We start from the raw sequence: 17809 nt of genomic DNA on the forward strand, positions 1-17809 counted from the left end.
GTATAAATACTACAAAAGTTAATGAAATAAACCCTTTGCATTTAACAACTTTACATTTTATTATTGAAAGTGCGTAGTTGCTGTCAAATGTAGTCAAATGTTTTCAAATTTCTATGTCATTCAATTCTATACACATAGACATGTTGTAGCGAGTGTTGTAGGCGTCGCAGAATGGTACTCAAATATAAAATTAAACTAAATAGAATTTAGTAATATCAAAGTAATAGGTAATTTCTGGGATCGTAATTCTCTTATTCGCACTCTACAACCTTGGGTAAAGGAGATTCACAACCACATCAAATGTACCATATAGCAAAACACTCTAAAGTCCTTCACGGATAGAATCTTTAAGAAGATTGGAGAATGATAAGCACTCGAATACTACGAGTGCTTATGTGTGCTTATGTGTGTGGGAACGATGTGTGGCGCTGAAACGACGAGCTCGCAGGGAATGTTGCAAGAATTCTGTACGCAGCAATCCTGCATAGACGGTGTTCGCATCAGATCCGGGTGGTACAAAGGGGGAAGTGCAGCGATCTAAGAGGGCAGACAATATTCAAAGAACTTGGCGAGCATGGTGGGCAGCCGAAGATAACTGGTTTTCAGTTGAATACCCAATATACAAAAGTTCCTGTATTGGCATCGGAAATTGGCCCTTAACAGTTGACCACTTACCGTAAATTTTCGATCGAATTTAAATTACACAGCAAATAAAAAAGTAATATCCATCGACGTAATCCAAACAATGTACTAAAAATTCGATGTAACGTCGGAATTTTAATGCATATTAACATCCATTTTGATGTAATATTATATAAGCTGCAAATTACACAGAAATCGGATTCACCAAATTCCATTACGTTGCAGCTATGTAATAGTCGAACATTGAAACGGGAAATATTACACAGAATCAGATGCACATAGGTGATTCTAATTTTTTTGTGTCATATTACACAAATTGAGTGTAATATTGTATTGATGATGTTATAATTTTCATTCTAGCAACACTTCTCACTTTTCGTTTGATACACGTCGTGTCATCGATGAGGGCACCATATTTGTTTTTTTTGCAAAGCGGAAATTATAGAAATTGTAATTAGATACCATTTATAGTGTCTTTTACTGAAGTATTCATCAAAACATTGTGATATTACCAAGGATATTAGTGCGTTCGTTTTAGTTATTCATAACAAGGCATAAACCTTGTTTTTTATTTCCAAAAATGGGTAAGTAGCTAATTGAAAGTTTAGCATCTTGCTGTTTTCTGTAATTTTGCTTTTCTTTCGTAGATCAAGATCGCACTCGACGTGGTAAGTCCCTACACGGTTAGAAAAAAGTACCTAATATTAGGTACTTTTCACTCAAATCGAGGGTTCAGTGTGGGAACCCAAAATTAAGTACTTTTTTCTTGAAATTAAACTAAATTCACCTAATATTAAGTAAAATATACTTAATTTTAAATAGAAACTAACCAAAACTTAGGTAAATTTCACTCAACTTTTGTAAACATGAGATTACTCAACGTTGGGTTCCCACACTTTAATGCCCTTGTTGAGTGGTTTTGCTCTTCATTTTATGACAACAAAGGGAAGAGGGAGGGAGATGCAAGAGAAAAAAAGTACCTGAAATTAGGTACTTTTTTCTAACCGTGTACCAAGGTCCCTACTCTGTGAACGATAGTGCAGTAGAAACAACGATCCATCCGAGTTCTTCGTACCAGAAGTTCTCGCCGCTGGAATCTCCCACGGATGTACCGTCATAGGGATTCGAACACATCACTTCGCAATAGTCATGCGGCTGGTCCGACTCCGGCCAATATCGTATCCAATACATTTACGACAATTGTTCCGGTTGTTGGGTCGCCTATCCTGTGATAGGCTGGTGGATTGTACGTGGGATACATCCCATTCGATTGCACCTAGGAGGAGAAGATGGAACTCTCCCATGAGCTTGTTCGGTTTGGACCAAACAATTTCGTTGTTCTGGAGTTTCGTTCGATTGACGAAAATACCCTATAGCAATGACATTCAATATCAATTTCAAGAGACAGTACCCTACACCAGTCCATGCCAGGAATGACCGCTGCCAGCCATACCACGATCTACGTGAATATTTTTTTTATGTAATATGTAATTTCGTAGCAAATAATTTAACGACGTTTTTATCGGTTTGCAGCAAAAAATCTGCGATGGATCTACATACCCGAGCCCGAGCACCTTGAGCCCCACTTTCCGTACAAGATCATCATTGCTGTCCCGCCGAATTAGTTGAATGAAGATCTGGTGAGTACAGTACAGAGAGGGTCTTTTTGTAGTCTGTAATTTATTTATTCATGTCTCTTTTCTTCAGAACTGGAACTTTGACACCTCGGCAGGGAAATAAAGATGATTGCTGTGATGGTTTATTCACACCTCCAGCGTGATAAACGTGTAAACCGTAAGTTAATTTTTTCTTTTGTCTTATTATTAGCTTGAAAGGATCGAGATCACCTGTCTAGTTAGATACAGATTTTTGTCCGGTAGTTTTGGGCGATTTTAAACTTTACAGTATTCCCACAGATGATTTGTGGGAATACTTAAGGACCAGCCAGGACGGACGACGAGAATGCGACGTGACTCACGTAAAAAAATAACAATCATTATCGATAAAATGTCGCGTCGCATCGCACATCGCGTTTACTCTAGCCGGTACCTGTTTCTCAGCTCGGTGTATCGCATTAAAAGTAGTTTCTGTTTAATAGATTTATAATATTTCTTAAATTTCAGCATGGAATTTCTGTAGCAGGTTGGTGGAATAAGGAACTTTCCGGATGTTTCGATATTCGTCCACCGTGTGCTTGGCTGGCGTTGTTTGAAGCGTTTCTCATCGATTAACAAATGGATTTATTTGGACGATGAAAGGACAAGGTCTTCATGATATCGACACTGAATTCAAACTCTGAATCAGCGGTTATCCTTTGATCACTTTGTCAATGGAACTGAAGGGGGCAAAGGTATGTAAGAAATATTTTATAATATAAATGATAAGTATTATTTACTTGTCATAAGACGAGTTCGTACTATCCCATTTAATTCCACCACTTGATTGTAACTTGACAGATACGTATTTCGACCTCCACAGTAAGGCCGTCTTCAGTGTCTTGTACTTGACAGGACTCGTCGAAGTACATAGATATCTGTAAAGTTACAATCAAGTGGTGAAATTAAATGGGATAAGGACTGTATCGAGAATAAGTTATCCACATTATTTTATTCGAATAAAATCGGATGAATTTTGAAAATTTATTAAAATTTGTCTAGCAATATATGTTAACTCCGTTTGTTAAGTTTTATGAAAAAATATAATATTGAATAAATATTGCACTATTTCAACATTTATTCAAACATTTTTCTTCCTGGTCACAAATTAGCAAAAAATTGCCTCGTTTTATAACATGATTACTTTCCGGTCCAAATTCCGGTCACTTGATTTTGATTTTCTTCCTTTTCCGACAGGTTGGCGAACGTGCAGTATTCCCCGAGCTTGCTGACCATGAATTTTTACCTTTGGGGGTGGATAGCGACACGCTTTGTCAAATTATCCATCTCGGTGCCCTTCTCACGGAGCCATGTGTCCAAAACTCGAATTTCAATATCACTTTAAATTTGCGATACATCGGAAACAACAAATTTTCAACAAACAAATAAATTCTGATATGAAACTTAACATATGAATACATCGATTGCAGGATAAAACAAACAAATATCCTCATGAGCTTCTGAGTAGTAACACTTTGAAAGTGGATAACTTATTTTCGATACAGTCCTTAGTACAAATTCGTCTTATGACAAAGTGAAGACATTCCACTAAAAAGCTCAAAATCATTTTATTAAAAAGATATTATTTATTTAGCTAGATTTGTGTGAGAGACACCCTATTACAACGCCGCATTGATGATGGTAATGATGACTGTAACCACACTCACATAGGTGAACTATGTTACGCATGCGCAAGTATGTTTTACTGCAGAGCTAGACATGTGTGAGTGAACATTACCGCGGAGCGAGGCTTTATAATACATCCGACCGTTGGCACGAGGCCTTTCTGCATCCAGTGCTCGTCGAGGTAGGTTGTGGCTCCCGGTGCAGCCGGTTGGGTGATTCCGCTTGTGAACCGCATTTGGAAGTTGCACAATGGCGATCCTGCCAGGTATAATATCATCGATGATATTATATAAAAAAAAACAAGTCCTGAGGTATGCAAGCGAGAATTACTCAACTGGCAATTGGATGACATACCGCGTGTTTTTTCGTTAACTACTAGCTACTTGCGTCCCAGTTGGAAGAAATCGTGCGTGTTGGTACTTTGAGACGAAAACCAGCGCACAACTGCCACTAGCGGCCACGGCCAGAAAAGGCGGTTATTTTGTTAATTTGTGGGACGCAGATTAAAGGAGGAAAAGTGCGCATAAGTGTTTTCGGGACGAAAACTAGCGCATAATCATCGTCGGCGGAATGCGCGATGAGGAAAAAATGCCGGGACGGCAATTCTCTTGTTAATTTGTGGGACGCAAATTAAATTAGAAAATGTGCGCATAAGTGTTTTCGGGACGAAAACTAGCACACAATCATCGTCAGCGGGATGAGCGATGAGAAAAAATGCCGGGACGGCAATTATTTCGTTAATTTGTGGGACGCAAATTGAATAAGAAAATGTGTATTAGTGTTTTCGGGACGAAAACTAGCGCATAAACATCATCGGCGGGATGCGCGATGAGAATAAAAATGCCGGAACGGGAGAATTAAAGGAGGAAAATATGCGCATAAGTGTTTTCGGGACGAAAACTATCGCACGGGATGTTCGATGAAAAAAAATAACAGAACGGCAGTAGAGCACAATCACAATGCGTAATGAGAAAAAAAACCGGAAAGGCGTTTCGTGAAAATGTATCGAAAAATATGTTTTCTGTTATCCGAGTACGCATGGAACGCTTGAGAGGAAAGTGGAGAATGAATGTCAGAATGACTAATGAAAATTAATCAGTAATTTTTCGGAGGCGTCATTGAAAGTGGTGAAGAATACGACAGACCACCAACTCCTGGGTTAGAACATCGAAAAACGTTATGGAACAGTAGCTCACATAACATATAGGGTTATTTGCCATAAAATGTGATCCTTCCATGATTTTGGAACGATAGCGAACCTAGTGGTAGTCAAGTTTTACTGAACAATGAGCATAATGCAGAGCAGCAGCGCATACTTTTCTGTCTCTTACTTTCGCGTTGGATATAGGGGAGCGTCGTTCGTCAATTGTTGATATACCTACAGTCAAATTTGAAACTTGCATTTGGTTCCATCGGTGCAGTAGATGGCTGGAATGACAGGATGCTGTTCAATCCCGAAGTCGAATGGCATGATAGGAGTGAAACATCATCGGTAACACAATTGGACGAAAACGTTACACGGTCGGTAGCATATGTAGCTGCGGATGACGATACTGCTGCAAATCACAACAGTTAGCTGGCGGCTGGTGGTGGAAACCCCGAAACGAGTGAGAGATTATCCTCACCAGAGAAAGGACTTGCGAAGCTATGCACGCCTCTTACTCGAACAACGTGCTAGCAAATGAAACCTGTTGCAATCGCTCAAACTTGTGCTGCATCATGCCACGAAGCTGAGATCGCTGGGCTGTCTTCGTAGTGATCATATCCCATCATTTTCGAAAATTGTGTCATCAAATGGTATGAGACAGGCTTACAATAGGTACCTAGCAAACTTTGAGATAGTTATTGCCATGGCCGCAGCAGTAGCTTCTGGAGAGAAGCTGACTAACGTTGTTTATTTGTTTCGTTAAAAATTGAAAATGGATTGATGGATAAAACTGTACGAAAACTCCTGGACATTTCTTTTTTTTTTTAAGCTGAAGTGTGATGTGAGAGACACCCTATTACAACGCCGCATTGATGATGGTAATGATGACTGTAACCACACTCACACAGGTGAACTATGTTACGCATGCGCAAGTATGTTTTACTGCAGAGCTAGACATGTGTGAGTGAACATTACCGCGGAGCGAGGCTTTATAATACATCCGACCGTTGGCACGAGGCCTTTCTGCATCCAGTGCTCGTCGAGGTGGGTTGTGGCTCCCGGTGCAGCCGGTTGGGTGATTCCGCTTGTGAACCGCGTTTGGAAGTTGCACAATTTGGTCTATAGAATTGAATTGACTTATTGAACTGACTTAATTCAAATTGTGGTTTTTGACACGATAGCCAGTTAGTGAATTCACTTTGTATTCATTATCATCTTTTAGGAATCCGAAAGGGTAAGGAGAGCCCCGAAAGGAATCTTTTTTTGAAAGGAATTCTCTTGAGATTTCAAAAGGAATCTATTTGAAATATCCTAAGGAATTTCAGTAGGAATCGCTTTGCGAGTACAGGTCGTATCGCTTTAGGAATCCAAACGAGTTCTATTTGTCTCACGAAAGGTCTTCCGAAAGAATCGTTTTGGGATTCCGGAAGGATTTTTTCTTGCAAAAGGTTTTTTTGGGATTCGAATAGGAATTCGTTTTGGAATCAACGGAATTCATATATAATCTTTTTGGGATTCCGAGGGAAGTCCTTTTGGAATTCAAAATGAAGTGCTTTTGGGATTCCGAAAGGGGCTCATTTTGTTTTCCGAAAGGAGTCCGGTTCCGAAAGGAGACCTTTTGGAATTCCTGAAGAAGTCCTTTTAGGATTTCAAAAGGATTTATTTTAGGTTTCCAAAACGATTGTTGTATTTCTTGGATTCATACCGAGGTGTGACGAAAAGGCTATATAACTATATAAAGTGTGAACGATGGATGGTTTCCCAGCAGCTCATGCAACTCGTGGTTCATTCGCCTCCTCGACGTACCGTCCGCCATTTGCAACCCACCATAGATGGTACGCAGCACTTTCCTTTCGAAAACTCCTAGTGCGCGTTGGTCCTCCACAAGCATCGTCCAGGTCTCATGTCCGTAGAGGACTAACTGTTTAATGAGCGTTTTGTAGATAGCCAGTTTGGTACGGCGGCGAACTCTATTCGATCGGAGCGTCTAGTGGAGTTCAAAGTACGTACGATTTCCAGCCACTATGCGTCTCCGAATTTCTCTGCTGGTATCATTTTCGGCAGTCACCAGTGAGCCCAAGTATACACAAATTCTTCTACCACCTCGATTTCGTCACCACCGATGCAAACTCGCGGTGAGTGGCTCACATTGTCTTCTCTTGAACCTCTTCCTATCATGTACTTCGTCTTCGACGTGTTGATGACTAGTCCGATCCGCTTGGTTTCCCTCTTCAGTCTGATGTAGGCTTCCTCCATCTTCTCAAAGTTACGTGCCATAATATCTATGTCGTCGGCGAAGCCAAATAGCTGGACGGACGTATTGAAAATTGTACCTCTCATGTTAATCCCTGTTCTTCGTATTACCCCTTCCAAAGCGATGTTTAATAGCAGACACGAAAGACCATCACCTTGTCGCAACCATCTGCGGGTTTCGAAAGGACTCGAGAATGTCCCTGAAACTCGAACTACGCACATCACCCGATCCATTGATCTTGATCATTGATCCGTTTTGATCAACCATGTCAGTTTATCCGGAAATCCGTGTTCGTGCATTAGCTGCCATATCTGGTCCCGATCGATTCTATCATATGCGGCTTTAAAGTCGATGAATAGATGATGTGTGGGCACGTTGTATTCGCGGCATTTCTGCAGTACTTGGCGACTGGCGAACACCTGGTCCGTGGTGAAGCGTTCGACAATAAAACCCGCCTGGTACTGCCCCACGAACTCCCTTACAATTGGTGCTAGTCGACGGCATAAAATTTGGGAGAGTACCTTGTAGGCGGCGTTCAGCAATGTGATTGCGCAGTAGTTGCTACAATCCAGCTTATCGCTCTTTTTGTAGATGGGACACACGACACCTTCCATCCACTCCTGCGGCAAAACTTCCTCCTCCCAAATCTTGGTAATGACCCAGTGCGGTGCTCTAGCCAGTGCCTCACCACCGTGTTTAAATAGTTCTCCTGGTAGTTGGTCAACCCTAGGGGCTTTGTTGTTCTTCAGCCGGCCAATCTCCTCCTGGATTTCCTGGAGATCCGGAGTCGGTAAAATCATGTTCAGCGCGCGTTCTCCCAGGTCCATCACCATACCGCCATCTTCGTTTGCCACACCTGCCGCTACCTTTGGATCACCTCACGCTCGTTCGTAAGAAGGTTCCCGTTTATGTCCTTACACATATCAGGCTGTAGCACGTGGCCCTTACGTGAACGGATCAACTTCTCATAGAACTTTCGTGTGTTATTAGCGTGGTACAGTTGCTCCGTCTCTTCACGGTCTCGATCTTCCTGCTGAAGCTTCTCCAGGAATTCCTCCAGAAGTTCCTCCAGGAATTCCTCCAGAAGTTCCTCCAGGAATTCCTCCAGAAGTTCCTCCAGGAATTCCTCCGGAAGTTCCTCCAGGAATTCCTCCGGTAGTTCCTCCAGGAATTCCTCCGGTAGTTCCTCCAGGAATTCCTCCGGAAGTTCCTCCAGGAATTCCTCCGGAAGTTCCTCCAGGAATTCCTCCGGAAGTTCCTCCAGGAATTCCTCCGGAAGTTCCTCCAGGAATTCCTCCGGAAGTTCCTCCAGGAATTCCTCCGGAAGTTCCTCCAGGAATTCCTCCGGAAGTTCCTCCAGGAATTCCTCCGGAAGTTCCTCCAGGAATTCCTCCGGAAGTTCCTCCAGGAATTCCTCCGGAAGTTCCTCCAGGAATTCCTCCGGAAGTTCCTCCAGGAATTCCTCCGGAAGTTCCTCCAGGAATTCCTCCGGAAGTTCCTCCAGGAATTCCTCCGGAAGTTCCTCAAGGAATTCCTCCGGAAGTTCCTCCAGGAATTCCTCCGGAAGTTCCTCCAGGAATTCCTCCGGAAGTTCCTCCAGGAATTCCTCCGGAAGTTCCTCCAGGAATTCCTCCGGAAGTTCCTCCAGGAATTCCTCCGGAAGTTCCTCCAGGAATTCCTCCGGAAGTTCCTCCAGGAATTCCTCCGGAAGTTCCTCCAGGAATTCCTCCGGAAGTTCCTCCAGGAATTCCTCCGGAAGTTCCTCCAGGAATTCCTCCGGAAGTTCCTCCAGGAATTCCTCCGGAAGTTCCTCCAGGAATTCATCCGGAAGTTCCTCCAGGAATTCCTCCGGAAGTTCCTCCAGGAATTCCTCCGGAAGTTCCTCCAGGAATTCCTCCGGAAGTTCCTCCAGGAATTCCTCCGGAAGTTCCTCCAGGAATTCCTCCGAAAGTTCCTCCAGGAATTCCTCCGGAAATTCCTCCGGAAGTTACTCCAGGAATTCCTCCCGAAGTTCCTCCAGGAATTCCTCCGAAAGTTCCTTCAGGAGTTCCTCCGAAAGTTCCTTCAGGAGTTCCTCCGGAAGTTCCTTCAGGAGTTCCTCCGGAAGTTCCTCCAGGAATTCCTCCGGAAGTTCCTCCAGGAATTCCTCCGGAAGTTCCTCCAGGAATTCCTCCGGAAGTTCCTCCAGGAATTCCTCCGGAAGTTCCTCCAGGAATTCCTCCGGAAGTTCCTCCAGGAATTCCTCCGGAAGTTCCTCCAGGAATTCCTCAGGAAGTTCCTCCAGGAATTTCATTGGAAGTTCCTCCAGGAATTCCTCCGGAAGTTCCTCCAGGAATTCCTCCGGAAGTTCCTCCAGGAATTCCTCCGGAAGTTCCTCCAGGAATTCCTCCGGAAGTTCCTCCAGGAATTCCTCCGGAAGTTCCTCCAGGAATTCCTCCGGAAGTTCCTCCAGGAATTCCTCCGGAAGTTCCTCCAGGAATTCCTCCGGAAGTTCCTCCAGGAATTCCTCCGGAAGTTCCTCCAGGAATTCCTCCGGAAGTTCCTCCAGGAATTCCTCCGGAAGTTCCTCCAGGAATTCCTCCGGAAGTTCCTCCAGGAATTCCTCCGGAAGTTCCTCCAGGAATTCCTCCGGAAGTTCTTCCAGGAATTCCTCCGGAAGTTCCTCCAGGAATTCCTCCGGAAGTTCCTCCAGGAATTCCTCCGGAAGTTCCTCCAGGAATTCATCCGGAAGTTCCTCCAGGAATTCCTCCGGAAGTTCCTCCAGGAATTCCTCCGGACATTCCTCCGGAAGTTACTCCAGGAATTCCTCCGGAAGTTCCTCCAGGAATTCCTCCGAAAGTTCCTCCAGAAATTCCTCCGGAAATTCCTCCGGAAGTTACTCCAGGAATTCCTCCCGAAGTTCCTCCAGGAATTCCTCCGAAAGTTCCTTCAGGAGTTCCTCCGGAAGTTCCTTCAGGAGTTCCTCCGGAAGTTCCTCCAGGAATTCCTCCGGAAGTTCCTCCAGGAATTCCTCCGGAAGTTCCTCCAGGAATTCCTCCGGAAGTTCCTCCAGGAATTCCTCCGGAAGTTCCTCCAGGAATTCCTCCGGAAGTTCCTCCAGGAATTCCTCCGGAAGTTCCTCCAGGAATTCCTCCGGAAGTTCCTCCAGGAATTCCTCGGAAGTTCCTCCAGGAATTCCTCGGAAGTTCCTCCAGGAATTCCTCCGGAAGTTCCTCCAGGAATTCCTCCGGAAGTTCCTCCAGGAATTCCTCCGGAAGTTCCTCCAGGAATTCCTCCGGAAGTTCCTCCAGGAATTCCTCCGGAAGTTCCTCCAGGAATTCCTCCGGAAGTTCCTCCAGGAATTCCTCCGGAAGTTCCTCCAGGAATTCCTCCGGAAGTTCCTCCAGGAATTCCTCCGGAAGTTTCTCCAGGAATTCCTCCGAAAGTTCCTCCAGGAATTCCTCCGGAAGTTACTCCAGGAATTCCTCCGGAAGTTCCTCCAGGAATTCCTCCGGAAGTTCCTCCAGGAATTCCTCCGGAAGTTCCTCCAGGAATTCCTCCGGAAGTTCCTCCAGGAATTCCTCCGGAAGTTTCTCCAGGAATTCCTCCGGAAGTTCCTCCTGGAATTCCTCCGGAAGTTAATCCAGGAATTCTTCCGGAAGTTCCTCCAGGAATTCCTCCGGAAGTTCCTCCAGGAATTCCTCCGGAAGTTCCTCCAGGAATTCCTCCGGAAGTTCCTCCAGGAATTCCTCCGGAAGTTCCTCCAGGAATTCCTCCGGAAGTTCCTCCAGGAATTCCTCCGGAAGTTCCTTCAGGAATTCCTCCGGAAGTTCCTCCAGGAATTCCTCCGGAAGTTCCTCCAGGAATTCCTCCGGAAGTTCCTCCAGGAATTCCTCCGGAAGTTCCTCCAGGAATTCCTCCGGAAGTTCCTCCAGGAATTCCTCCGGAAGTTCCTCCAGGAATTCCTCCGGAAGTTCCTCCAGGAATTCCTCCGGAAGTTCCTCCAGGAATTCCTCCGGAAGTTCCTCCAGGAATTCCTCCGGAAGTTCCTCCAGGAATTCCTCCGGAAGTTCCTCCAGGAATTCCTCCGGAAGTTCCTCCAGGAATTCCTCCGGAAGTTCCTCCAGGAATTCCTCCGGAAGTTCCTCCAGGAATTCCTCCGGAAGTTCCTCCAGGAATTCCTCCGGAAGTTCCTCCAGGAATTCCTCCGGAAGTTCCTCCAGGAATTCCTCCGGAAGTTCCTCCAGGAATTCCTCCGGAAGTTCCTCCAGGAATTCCTCCGGAAGTTCCTCCAGGAATTCCTCCGGAAGTTCCTCCAGGAATTCCTCCGGAAGTTCCTCCAGGAATTCCTCCGGAAGTTCCTCCAGGAATTCCTCCGGAAGTTCCTCCAGGAATTCCTCCGGAAGTTCCTCCAGGAATTCCTCCGGAAGTTCCTCCAGGAATTCCTCCGGAAGTTCCTCCAGGAATTCCTCCGGAAGTTCCTCCAGGAATTCCTCCGGAAGTTCCTCCAGGAATTCCTCCGGAAGTTCCTCCAGGAATTCCTCCGGAAGTTCCTCCAGGAATTCCTCCGGAAGTTCCTCTAGGAATTCCTCCGGAAGTTCCTCCAGGAATTCCTCCGGAAGTTCCTCCAGGAATTCCTCTGGAAGTTCCTCCAGGAATTCCTCCGGAAGTTCCTCTAGGAATTCCTCCGGAAGTTCCTCCAGGAATTCCTCCGGAAGTTCCTCCAGGAATTCCTCCGGAAGTTCCTCCAGGAATTCCTCCGGAAGTTCCTCCAGGAATTCCTCCGGAAGTTCCTCCAGGAATTCCTCTGGAAGTTCCTCCAGGAATTCCTCCGGAAGTTCCTCTAGGAATTCCTCCGGAAGTTCCTCCAGGAATTCCTCCGGAAGTTCCTCCAGGAATTCCTCCGGAAGTTCCTCCAGGAATTCCTCTGGAAGTTCCTCCAGGAATTCCTCCGGAAGTTCCTCCAGGAATTCCTCCGGAAGTTCCTCCAGGAATTCCTCCGGAAGTTCCTCCAGGAATTCCTCCGGAAGTTCCTCCAGGAATTCCTCCGGAAGTTCCTCCAGGAATTCCTCCGGAAGTTCCTCCAGGAATTCCTCCGGAAGTTCCTCCAGGAATTCCTCCGGAAGTTCCTCCAGGAATTCCTCCGGAAGTTCCTCCAGGAATTCCTCCGGAAGTTCCTCCAGGAATTCCTCCGGAAGTTCCTCCAGGAATTCCTCCGGAAGTTCCTCCAGGAATTCCTCCAGAAGTTCCTCCAGGAATTCCTCCGGAAGTTCCTCCAGGAATTCCTCCGAAAGTTCCTCCAGGAATTCCTCCGGAAGTTCCTCCACGAATTCCTACGGAAGTTCCTCCAGGAATTCCTCCGGAAGTTCCTCCAGGAATTCCTCCGGAAGTTCCTCCAGGAATTCCTCCGGAAGTTCCTCCAGGAATTCCTCCGGAAGTTCCTCCAGGAATTCCTCCGGAAGTTCCTCCAGGAATTCCTCCGGAAGTTCCTCCAGGAATTCCTCCGGAAGTTCCTCCAGGAATTCCTCCGGAAGTTCCTCCAGGAATTCCTCCGGAAGTTCCTCCAGGAATTCCTCCGGAAGTTCCTCCAGGAATTCCTCCGGAAGTTCCTCCAGGAATTCCTCCGGAAGTTCCTCCAGGAATTCCTCCGGAAGTTCCTCCAGGAATTCCTCCGGAAGTTCCTCCAGGAATTCCTCCGGAAGTTCCTCCAGGAATTCCTCCGGAAGTTCCTCCAGGAATTCCTCCGGAAGTTCCTCCAGGAATTCCTCCGGAAGTTCCTCCAGGAATTCCTCCGGAAGTTCCTCCAGGAATTCCTCCGGAAGTTCCACCAGGAATTCCTCCGGAAGTTCCACCAGGAATTCCTCCGGAAGTTTCTCCAGGAATTCCTCCGGAAGTTCCTCCAGGAATTCCTCCGGAAGTTCCTCCAGGAATTCCTCCGGAAGTTCCTCCAGGAATTCCTCCGGAAGTTCCTCCAGGAATTCCTCCGGAAGTTCCTCCAGGAATTCCTCCGGAAGTTCCTCCAGGAATTCCTCCGGAAGTTCCTCCAGGAATTCCTCCGGAGGTTCCTCCATGAATTCCTCCGGAGGTTCCTCCAGGAATTCCTCCGGAGGTTCCTCCAGGAATTCCTCCGGAAGTTCCTCCAGGAATTCCTCCTGAAGTTCCTCCAGGAATTCCTCCAGTAATTTCTCCGAAGGTTCCTCCAGGAATTCCTCCGGAGGTTCCTCCAGTAATTCCTCCGGAAGTTCCTCCGAAAGTTCCCCCGAAAATTCCTACCGGAATTCTTCCGGAAGTTCCTCCAGGAATTCCTGCCGAAGTTCCTCCGGGAACTCTACCGGAAGATCCTTCAGAATTTATCCAGTATGTTCCACCAGGAATTCCCCCGGAAGTTCCTCCAGAAATTCATCCGAAAATCCTTCAGAAATTCCTGGATTTCCAAGTGGCCAATTCCAGTTTCCGGAGGAACTTCCGGAGAATTCCCAGAGGCACTTACGGAGGAATGTCTAAAGGAATTTCTTGACGATCTTTTAAAAAAACTAGTGGGGGAACTTCTGGAAGAATTCCTTGACGAAGAAATTTTGGCGCTTGAAACTGGTTCACGCCGATCTACGCCACCGCCAATCACCAACGGCGTGACGCCGCCGCCGATGCCTGAAAATGGTCTATCACGCCACCGCCGGTAAAATTTCAATCAGCACCTGGAAGTACCCGGAAGAAGGCCAATTCGATCGAAAATCACCGAAATGGACTCCAGTGTACTTGTTATGAAGTTTGCCATGCCACAAGGTGGATTCCAAGATTGAACGAAAATTGGCCACTTCCCCAAGAGAACCAGGCCCTGAAAATTCCAGGAGCGTGGCCAATTCGATCGAAAATCGCAGAAATGTACTCCATTGTACTTGTTTTGCAAAATCATGAAGTTTGACATGTCGCAAGATAGGTTCCAAGATTGAACGGATATTGGCCATTTCCCCAAGAGAACCAGGCCCTGGAAGTACCCGGAGAGTGGTCAATTCGATCTAAAATCGCCGAAATTTACTCCAGTGTACTTGTTTTGCAAAATCATGAAGTCGTTTTGCAAAATAATGAAGTTGACTTGTCGCACGATGGATTTCGAAGCCGATCTGCCAGTGATCATTTTTTCCGGGAGGGAGGTAACCCCAGTACTCCCCGGAATATATCCGGAACCATGGCCATTGTACAAAAATTGACCTCGGTTCTTAAAACTATAAGAATTTTGTGATCGACTCCAGAAGATTGCTTAAAAAGCCGTTAGAAATTGGCTGAACTGCGTGGATTTGAATTTTGAGTTTTGTCGTAAAATGGGAGTTGGGGACGTACCTGTTAACGTAAATTTTTAAATTTAATAATTTCTTCATTCTAGGAAATCACAGTACCAAGAAAACAGTCGTCGCCCGATGGCGAACAGCCGGCAGGATGGTCGAGCAGTTTCGCGCCGGTGGAATAGTCTCTTGCCAGCATCGGGAATTTGCGGTTCAGCTGTAGCACCGTAGTATGTCTGGGCGACATTTACGGATGGGCATCGCACTTCGACACAATTAAGGAAACGATGATGGCGGTAACTAAGCTGAGTGGACATTCCAGTATTGACCTGAATAAATCAAAGTGAAGATAACATCTCTCAGTTTTATTGGTTTAATTAAAACAATTTCAATAACGGAAGAATAAATAATGTAACTCGAGCTTTCAATTAATAACTAAGAATAAACAATCTTTTTTTTTTTGTATTTGTAATTTGATAAAACCCTCGAATTAGGTGTGTCAGCATCTCCAAAATTACACTGTATCTCTGTACGTTACCGTCGAATACGCCATCGATCAAAATTACATCATGAAAAAAATTACACCGGCGCTGCTACTCGCGAATTGACGTGTACATCGAACGAGTGTAATATCACAGCTCTGACGGAATAGCCTATGTGCATCTGTTTCGAATGTAATATTCAACAACTGTTTTTGCTGTGTAGTCTGGCGAATGCAGGAGAAGGAACAGGAAGTCGCGATTGCAGGAGATATGCACAACAGGGAGAAAGCAGAAAAAAGAAACACTTTTTTGACAAAGTCAAGAATTACCAAATTTTAGGTAAAAACAAACGTCATCATCTGAAATCGTCAAATACTCAAAAGTCTAAGAAACTAACGAATATTATCGTTAATTTTTATCGACATTTTCACTAAACGTCCACTAGGTAAAATAAAAATCTATTTTTAGGTAATCTCATCTAAGCGTGTACGTCGCAGCAAACATATTGAATCTAGACACCAGTAGAGGTCACTTTCAGCACTACTTGCGTGCAAGCTGCGCGAAACATGGAATACAAAAAGGGAAAGTCGTTACGTCGGCCACAAAAAGGAAAAGCCACACGTCGACCTCGTCGACAAACGCATGTACACGGAGAAACTCGTTTACTCATTAATGGATTCCTTTTCTCTATGCAAATACCTTTCCGTTGAAAAAAAAAAACATATTTGAAGAAATGCTTGCTAAAGTTCAATCATTCTTCTCTTGCAAGCGCAAAAACCGAATTTGTTTTCATCAGGAAACGCTTCGCGCTTGAAAGAGAAAGCTGATTAAACGTCAACTCTGCGCTGTCATTTTAGTTTAGTCACTCATTTTTGTACCATATAGGGTAAATGATATATTTTGGACATGTACATATTTTGGACAAGCCTGAGCTTCTTCGATCAATTTTAGATAATGTGTAGAAAAATTTTTATCGAAAGTATGATCATTGCATACTTTTACCTCAACTCTAGCGGCTCATGATGAGAATTCACAATTCAACTATTATTTATCTTAAAAATTATCTAAAATGTAAAGCTTTCTACCAAAGTTCCTGCTGGACGCCAGTATGCAGGAGAACATGCATTATAGGGCTCTTCGTAACATGCACCTGAAACACGTTTGAATTGGTTCAAACGGCAATCTTGAGGTCCTGCGGCCAAAGTTTGATTGTAATTGAGATAGTAACATATTCCAATCGCTTAACATGAACTTGAGACGGGTAAAAAAGGAGTGACCAAAATGAAGTTATGTTTTTATGCATCAGACATTTATTGGTCACCCCATGTACAGTACATGGATGAACCATTGATTGCCAACTTTCAGGCTGTTTTCAATGATATCGATAAGATTGCGAAACAATGTTAATTTCTGGTTTAATCTATGTCAGTTAAGCAAATAAATGCATTTAAATGAATGTGTAGGTAAGTCATACCATTGAGATTTGTAGGTGGCCATTTTTAAATTAGGAGAAAATGACTCTGTCCAAAATATATGCATTTTCCATGTCGAAATTATATATTTGATGTCCAAAAAGAAAATATTTCAGTTTGCAGTATATCACAGTTTACACCTAGTAAACGTGATTTACTCAAAAATTGGGCAATGGAGACACAAGACTAATCATAGGTTATGTATTTGGATGAACCTAGTGGTTTTCAATTGTTTTATACGATTCAATCTCGATATATTTTCTAATGAATGTCCTGCGCTTGTCCAAGATACATCATTTACCCTAGTCCGTACACGGTGGAGTTTGGCGTTTTACAGTTTATCAAATACAGCGCTCCTAGGGTTCGTTCAAAAATGATGTCACAGATTTTAGGGGAAGGAGGTCTAAGATTTTAAGACAGTACATACCGCATAATAAAAAACAACATGTTATATGGTCAGAATCATTATTACGATGTAAGATATAGCTTCACAGTTTACGTTGCGGTTATCAAATATTTTTCGGTCGATTTAACCATAACTACTCGACATCATCACTAAATGTCAATATACAACATGCTGTTCCTAAAAAGTTTTATATTTCCTGCATTATATGTCAACATTTTATCATACTGTCGAGCGAAAATTTTGCACGCGAAAACGGCCGATTTTTTATGGTGACATAACTTAACAACCCATTCAACATACTGTTATTTGTCAAATAACCGTACCACAAACTGTTGAAACTTTACATGAGATTGTTCATTTACAGTTGTCAACAGTAAAGGATACTGTGGCCGAACACACGGGAAAATATCCATTTACAGTTTGTAATTATGCGGGATGTGCTAGGTATACAAAAAAACGTGATAGAGGGGGTAGGGGGGTCTATAAATCCCAAAAAGTAGTGGACGTCATATTTGAATCACCCCTTAGGGGCGATTCAAATATGTCGTTCACTACTTTTTGGGATTTCTAGACCCTCTAACGCACTGACCTGGCTATCAACCTGTCAGTAGTGCTACTGAGCGACCAGTGAAGTGTCAATTTATGATACTGTGCTGCTAAACGAGTAAAGGGTCCCCCAGAATGATGAGCGAAGCGGCGGTTTTTGACAGTTAACCCATGTATTTTCTATCAAACCTGCAGCTGCGGTCACCAGTCAGGATGAGTCATAATACTTGAGCCCGTAAATTCTGCACGAGAGCTATTAATGAGAATAGCGATGAGGACTCCCGTAGTGGTACTCTACAATATTATCTATCCGGATCAAA

General features: G+C 44.4%; 1 long non-coding RNA gene across 1 annotated transcript; it reads left to right on the forward strand.

Annotated features, from left to right (window-relative positions):
* Positions 1–2176: 2176 nt before the first annotated feature.
* On the forward strand, positions 2177–14773 carry LOC134215998 (uncharacterized). The gene is made up of 4 exons (XR_009980421.1): positions 2177–2282; positions 2350–2436; positions 2766–2992; positions 14685–14773. It is a non-coding gene; the product is annotated as an uncharacterized LOC134215998 (long non-coding RNA).
* Positions 14774–17809: the final 3036 nt, after the last annotated feature.

The sequence above is a fragment of the Armigeres subalbatus genome, chromosome 2 (assembly GCF_024139115.2).
Source record: "Armigeres subalbatus isolate Guangzhou_Male chromosome 2, GZ_Asu_2, whole genome shotgun sequence".
NCBI classification, from domain to species: domain Eukaryota; kingdom Metazoa; phylum Arthropoda; class Insecta; order Diptera; family Culicidae; genus Armigeres; species Armigeres subalbatus.